Source organism: Elephas maximus, chromosome 13, assembly GCF_024166365.1.
Source record: "Elephas maximus indicus isolate mEleMax1 chromosome 13, mEleMax1 primary haplotype, whole genome shotgun sequence".
In the NCBI taxonomy this organism is placed as follows: Eukaryota; Metazoa; Chordata; class Mammalia; order Proboscidea; family Elephantidae; genus Elephas; species Elephas maximus.
Window position 1 is genome coordinate 26,180,648 of NC_064831.1, and position 6,385 is coordinate 26,187,032.

The 6,385-nt window shown below is 33.4% G+C and overlaps 1 pseudogene; it reads left to right on the top strand.

Annotated features, from left to right (window-relative positions):
* Nucleotides 1-1,129: 1,129 nt before the first annotated feature.
* LOC126087712 (olfactory receptor 12-like) lies at nucleotides 1,130-2,055 on the top strand (annotated as a pseudogene).
* Nucleotides 2,056-6,385: the final 4,330 nt, after the last annotated feature.

A 6,385-nucleotide genomic window follows, 5' to 3' on the forward strand; every position in this document is an offset into this window, starting at 1 on the left:
AAGGTCTGGTAATGAATTTTAGTGGTATAAATTTTAAGAGGACAAGGGTAGAGTTCATAAGACGAGAGAGTCAATCCACGTTTATTTTGCATTTACTCTGTGTAAACCTGTCATATTCTATGTTATTTACTGTTCCTCATATGTTTATTTCCACTTTGTGCAGAGTAACAGAGTTTTTGTAAATTTACAAATGATAAATGCACAAATAAGCACACACATTTTGAAATGATGGCATGCGTGCTTCAGCTCTTTTGCTTGTTGTCTCTTTTTAGTTGTTGTCGTGTGCTTTTCCATGGCTAACTGTATAGATCAACAATAGCCGAGTCATCATTTCTCTAGCAATTATGAACATTCCTCTTAAACACTGCTTCATCCAGTGCTTAATTTTCTGTGAATGGGATTCGCACCCCTCAATTGAATTCCTCATTATTTATAGGTCAATCAATTTTAAATACACTCCTTGAATATGTTTTCTTTATCATGTTATCCTACTAAATTTGTAGTAATCTGCTACAATTGCAATAGGAAACTAATACAATGTGAGAAAACAGTGGGAATGAATAGATTTTACACACATGATCAAGTCAATTTGCCAATATTCCCAGCCAAGAATAATAATTCTTATAGAGCAAAACTAACAAAGTAGCTATGCACTGGGTGTTCTCGTGTCCATCATTGTTCTCTGATTTTGAGATTTACTAAAAAAAAAAAAAAACAGGAATGTGAAGATATGACTGTAAATAGATCATAGATGCCTTTTCCATGTTTTATTGAAGTGATTAGAATTAAAAAAATACAGTGATACCTTAATAGATGCAGACGATTTATGCATGAATACCTATTTATTTCTGATTTGTTTCCCTAGTAGCATAAACATTTCATAGTACATGAATGTATTGGACCAAAACATTATACCCAGGATCACAGACAGAACTTCTTCAATACCTCGTGAAGATCTCAAATATAATTTCATGTGTTTAAGCACTAAATAATATTGACTGGCGACATTTTTTTTCTCTCTCTCACTTCCTTGCCTTCTCCCGTTCTTCTTCTTTTTCTCATCTTTCTTCTGCTCCTTTTTCTCCTTCTTGTTCTTCTGTCTCTCTGTCTCTTGTTTTTGCTGTACTTAATGATGAATTTTTCAGCTGTCTCATCGTTTGTTCTACTTGGATTCGGAGGGGGTCCAGGGATGCAGGCAATACTATTTCTGATCTTTTGATCTTGCATGTCTTATCTGTGGTTGGGAACTTTGGCATGATCGTAATTATCAAGGTGTACTCCCACCTCCACACCCCAATGTATGTCTTCCTCCAAAGCCTTTCCTTGTTGGACATCTGCTATTCTTCCACAATTGCACCTCGGGCTCTGGTGAACTTCTTGCAGAAAGACCACACAGTTTCCTTTGATGGGTGTGCAGCACAATTTTTCTTTCTGTCTCTTTTCGGTACCACAGAGGCCTTCCTCCTGGCTATTATGGCCTATGACTGCTACATCGCCATCTGTAACCCCCTGCAGTAATCTGTGAGTATGTCTCACCAAGTCTGTGTATGCTTGGTGGTGGGGTCCTACTTACGGGGTTTAGTGAATGCTGTCACTCAAACAATGATGACTTTCACATTGCCCTTTTGTGGGTCCAATGAGATCAATGACTTTTTCTGTGATGTACCTCCACTCTTGTCCCTCTCATGCTCAGATACATTTATAAACCAATTGGTTCTTCTTGGTTTATGTGGCTCCATTATTGTCAGTACATCCCTGATTGTATTGGTCTCATACATCTGCATCATATCAGCAATTCTGAGGATCCATACTGTGCAGGGATGCCAAAAAGCTTTCTCCACCTGTGCCTCCCACCTAACTGGGGTGTGCTTGTTTTTTGGTACCGTTTTCTTCATGTATGCACAACCCAGTGCTATCTTCACCATGGATCAGAGTAAAGTGGTGTGCATCTTTTACACTATCGTCATCCCCATGTTGAACCCCCTGATATACAGCCTGAGGAACAAAGATGTCAAACAAGCTCTGAGGAGCAGCAGGCAGAAGTTCTCTTTGTGATTACTGTGGCTGTGAATCTCATAAACTGTCCTGGGCTTCTCTGGAAATCACTGCTACTAAATGGATTATGTTTTTCAAATCTGGCATTCATGAGTTTTTTTAGTTTAACTATTGAAGTCTGTGATCTAGAAGGTAGAGTGTATTTTAATTATATTTATATGTCCACCAACAAACAGAAATCTAGAACTTATGCTAAATAAAGTGTTGTAAACTGGAAAAACAGACGATTGAATGGATACAAACTGCAACACTCTTCTTCAAAGTTCTTCCATCTCATGTGTCTAGCATCAGCTTGTGAGAATTTCATGTCTTCCATATCCTCATTAATTTTGGTGTAATCCATTTTATTTTAGTCATTCTTGTAGCAGTGTGGTGCTATCTCATTGTGGTTTTGAGATGCTTTTCATAAATGACAAATAATGTTGACCATCTTTTAAGGTATTTGTTTTTCATCTGTATATCTTTGCTTGGTGAAGTATCTGCTTAAATCATCTGCTCATTATATTTCATCAGATTGTTAATATTCTTACTATTGAGATCTGAGAATTCTTCATGTCTTCTCAATGCATGCCTGTTATGAGATATATGATTTGCAAGTATTTTCTCCTAGGCACTGACTTATCTTTGAATTATCTTAAGAATGTTCTTAAATGAGCAGAAATTTAAAGTTTAATTAAATCCAATTTTATTTATAAATCATTTTTTCCATTGTCCTATCTAAAAAGTCTTTGCCTAACCCAAAGCCACAAAAGTTTTCTCCTATAAGTTTTATAGTTTTAGCTGTAAATCTGTATGCTGAGCAAATAATGCAGTAATCTGGCATATATGAAGAAGAACAAGACATTAGATTTGGAGGAAGACCCATTAACAACCTGTAATATGCAGATAACACAACCTTGTTTGCTGAAAGTGAAGAGGACTTGTAGTACTTACTGGTGAAAATCAAAGACTATAGTCTTCAGTATGGATTATACCTCAATATAAAAAAAAAAAAAAAATCCTCACCACTGCACCTATAAGCAATATCACAATAAAAGAAGAAAAGTTTGTAGTTGACAAGGATTTGCTTTTATTTGGACGCACAAATCAATGCCCATGGAAGCAGCAAACAAGAAATCAAAAGATGTATTACATTGGGAAAATTTGCTGCAAAACAGCTCTTTAAAGTGTTTAAAAGCAAAGATATCACTTTGAGGAATAAGGTGTGCCTGAATCAAGCCATGATGTTTTCAATTGCCTCATGCATGCAAAGGCTAGACAATGAATAAGGAAGACCAAACAAGAACTGATGCCTTTGAATTATGGTGTTAGTGAAGAACATTGAATATACCACGGACTGACAGAAGAACAAACTGTCTTGGAAGAAGTACAGCCAGAATGCTCTTTAGAAGTGAGCATGGCAAGACCTAGTCTCACTTACTTTGCACATATTATCAGGAGGGGCCAACCCCTGGAAAAGGACGTCGTGCTTGGTAGTGGGTTGGTGAAAAAGAGGAAGACTCTCGACAAGACACAGTGGCTCCAGCAATGGGCTCAAGCATAAAAACGATTGTGAGGATAACTCACACCTGGGCAACATTTTGTTCTGTTACATAAGATCACTAAATTTTGGAACCAACTCAAAGGCACCTAACAACAACGACAACAACAGGTATAAATTTAGGTCTATGATAACTTGAGTTAATTTTTTATGTGATGTGAAATCTAGATTTTTTTCACATATTCAGAATCATTTCTTGAAAATACTGTCCTTTATCCATTGACTTGCTATTGCTCCTTTGTAAAAAGTCAGTTGCCCATGTATATGTGGACCTATTTATGAAATTCGTATTGTCTTCCATTGATATATATATTAATCTTTATACCAATACCAAACACTCTTGATTGCCATAATTTTATAAACCTTCAAATTAGACAGTGTATCTCATCCAAATTTTATTCTTTTAAAAATCTATTTTGCCTATTTTATTTATTTCAATTCCCATATGAATTTTAGAAAGTTGCCTTTTTCAACAACAAAAAAAAAGGTATTGGAATTTTTGTCGGGATTCAATTTAATCTGTACATCAATTTGGAAATAAATGCCACCTGACATCTTAACAATATTGCGATTTCCAACCCACTAACACTTTTTTTTTTTTAACACAGTTTCTCTCTCCAGTTATTTAAAATTTCTATAATGCCTCTCACGGGCAGTTCTACTCTGTCCTATAGGGTTGCTATGAGTCGGAATCAACTCAACGGCACTGGGTTTGGGTTTATAATGCCTCTCAGCTTTGTTTTCAGTTTACAAGTATTTCACACTTTCTCCCCCCAAATTAATCCATAGTATTTAACATTTTTCTGGCTGCTTTAAATTATATAATATTTATAATTTCAGTTTATGTTTATTCATTACCAGCAAATTAGAATTAAAATTAATTTTATGTATTGATCTTGTATCTTTCAAACCTGCTAATGTGTTATTTTTTAATGTCAGTTATTAATTCCACCAGATTTTTGTAGATTTTCTCAGATTTTCTGCATAAAGAATTATGTTATCTAAAAAAAAAAAAAAGTATAGCTTTATTCCTTCCTGTCCAATATGATGACTGTCTCTCTTTTTGTTGATTTTTTTTTTCTTTTTCAGTGGGATTCCTTTATTTATTTGTTTTTCCTTATATTTTCTTGCACTGGCTATACCCACTAGTACAATTTTGAATAGCAGTGATGAGAATAGAAATCCTTCTCTTGATCCTGATCTTAGGGGAAAAATATTCATTGTTCTAATATTAAGCATAATGTTAAGCTGTAGAATTTATACATATAGCCTTCCTGTTGAGTAAACTCATTTCTAATGCCTGGGTTTTTTTTTGTTTGTTTTAAATCAAGGATGCCTTTTTCTGAATCTACTATGATGATCACTTTTTTTTCCTTTTTAATTTTGTTAACATTGTTAATTAAACTTTTTTTTTAATATTAAACCAAATATGCATTTTTTGGGGTAAATCCATTTAGATATATTATTATCCTTATATATATTTTGAATTAAATTGGGTAAAAGTTTATTTAAAATATGTTAGAATCAATGTAAATGTGGGATACTCATTTTTAATTTACTTTCTTTATATGTTTTGACTGGATCTAGCATCAGGCTAATGCTAACCTCATGGAATTATTTGCCAAGAATCCCCTCCTCTAAATTTTTATAAGACTCATTGCAAAATTGGTATTATTTCTTCCTTAAATTTTGATAGAATTCACCAATAAGGCATATTCCTAAATGTTTGTTAGAATTCACCAAAGAACGCAATAAAGTTTTTTTTTTTAATCTATAATTAAAATTTTTAGATAGATATAGGGATACTCATGTTATCTATATATTCTTGCATAAACTCTGGTAATTTGTTTATTTCTAGGAACTTTTTCATTTCATCTAAGTTGTCCAAAACATTGGCCATAAGCAAACAAATAAATAAACCCCTAGAGTTCTGTTTCTATCCTTTTAATATATATGGAAAATGTTAAGTATGCCCCTTTTCTTATCCAAAATGTTGGTGTTTTTTTTTTTTTTTCCTGAGCAGTTTTCCTGGAAATTTATCTATCTTACTGATCCTCTCAGACAACCAGCTTTTGGTTTCCTTGGTTTTATCTATTGTTTTTCTATAGTCTATTTAACAAATTTTCACTTCAACATTTATCATTTCGTTTCTTTTCTGTTTCCTTTCAGTGAATTCACTCTTATTTTTCTCCTTACTTAAGGTCGAAGCTGTGGTAGCTGATTTGGAAGTGTCCTTTTTATATCTTTTCTAACAGAGCTAGAAAATTCCATTAATTAATTCCCCTAATAGATGCTATAGAGTCTGCCTCAAATTTGTATTTTTTATCTTATTCCAAATATATTCTAACACGTCTTTTAACTTCTTCGACCCACGTGCTGTTAAGAAAGCAGTAAGACAATGGATTCGTACATATTACAGCAAAAGTACAAGTAACAAAAAAAGATTGTAATCATAAAAAAAGTGCTTAAAATGACATCATCAAGAATGTGAAAATGCAAAACATAGAAATGACAAGGAATCTGTAAATCATTTATCTGGTAAGAAACTTGTATGTAGAATATAAAGAGAAGTCTCAAATTTGACAATATAAAGAAAAATCCTTTAAAAATTTTATGTTTTAAGTTGTACATTAGGGTCTTTGATCCATTTGGAGTTACTTTTTGGTGTATTATGTGAGATATGGGTCTAACTTCATTCTTTTACATGAATATATAGAGAAATCAAAATCCTCATCCATTACTGGTTGTCGTTTTTGCTAGGTACTGTTAAGTTGGTTCCAATTCATAGTG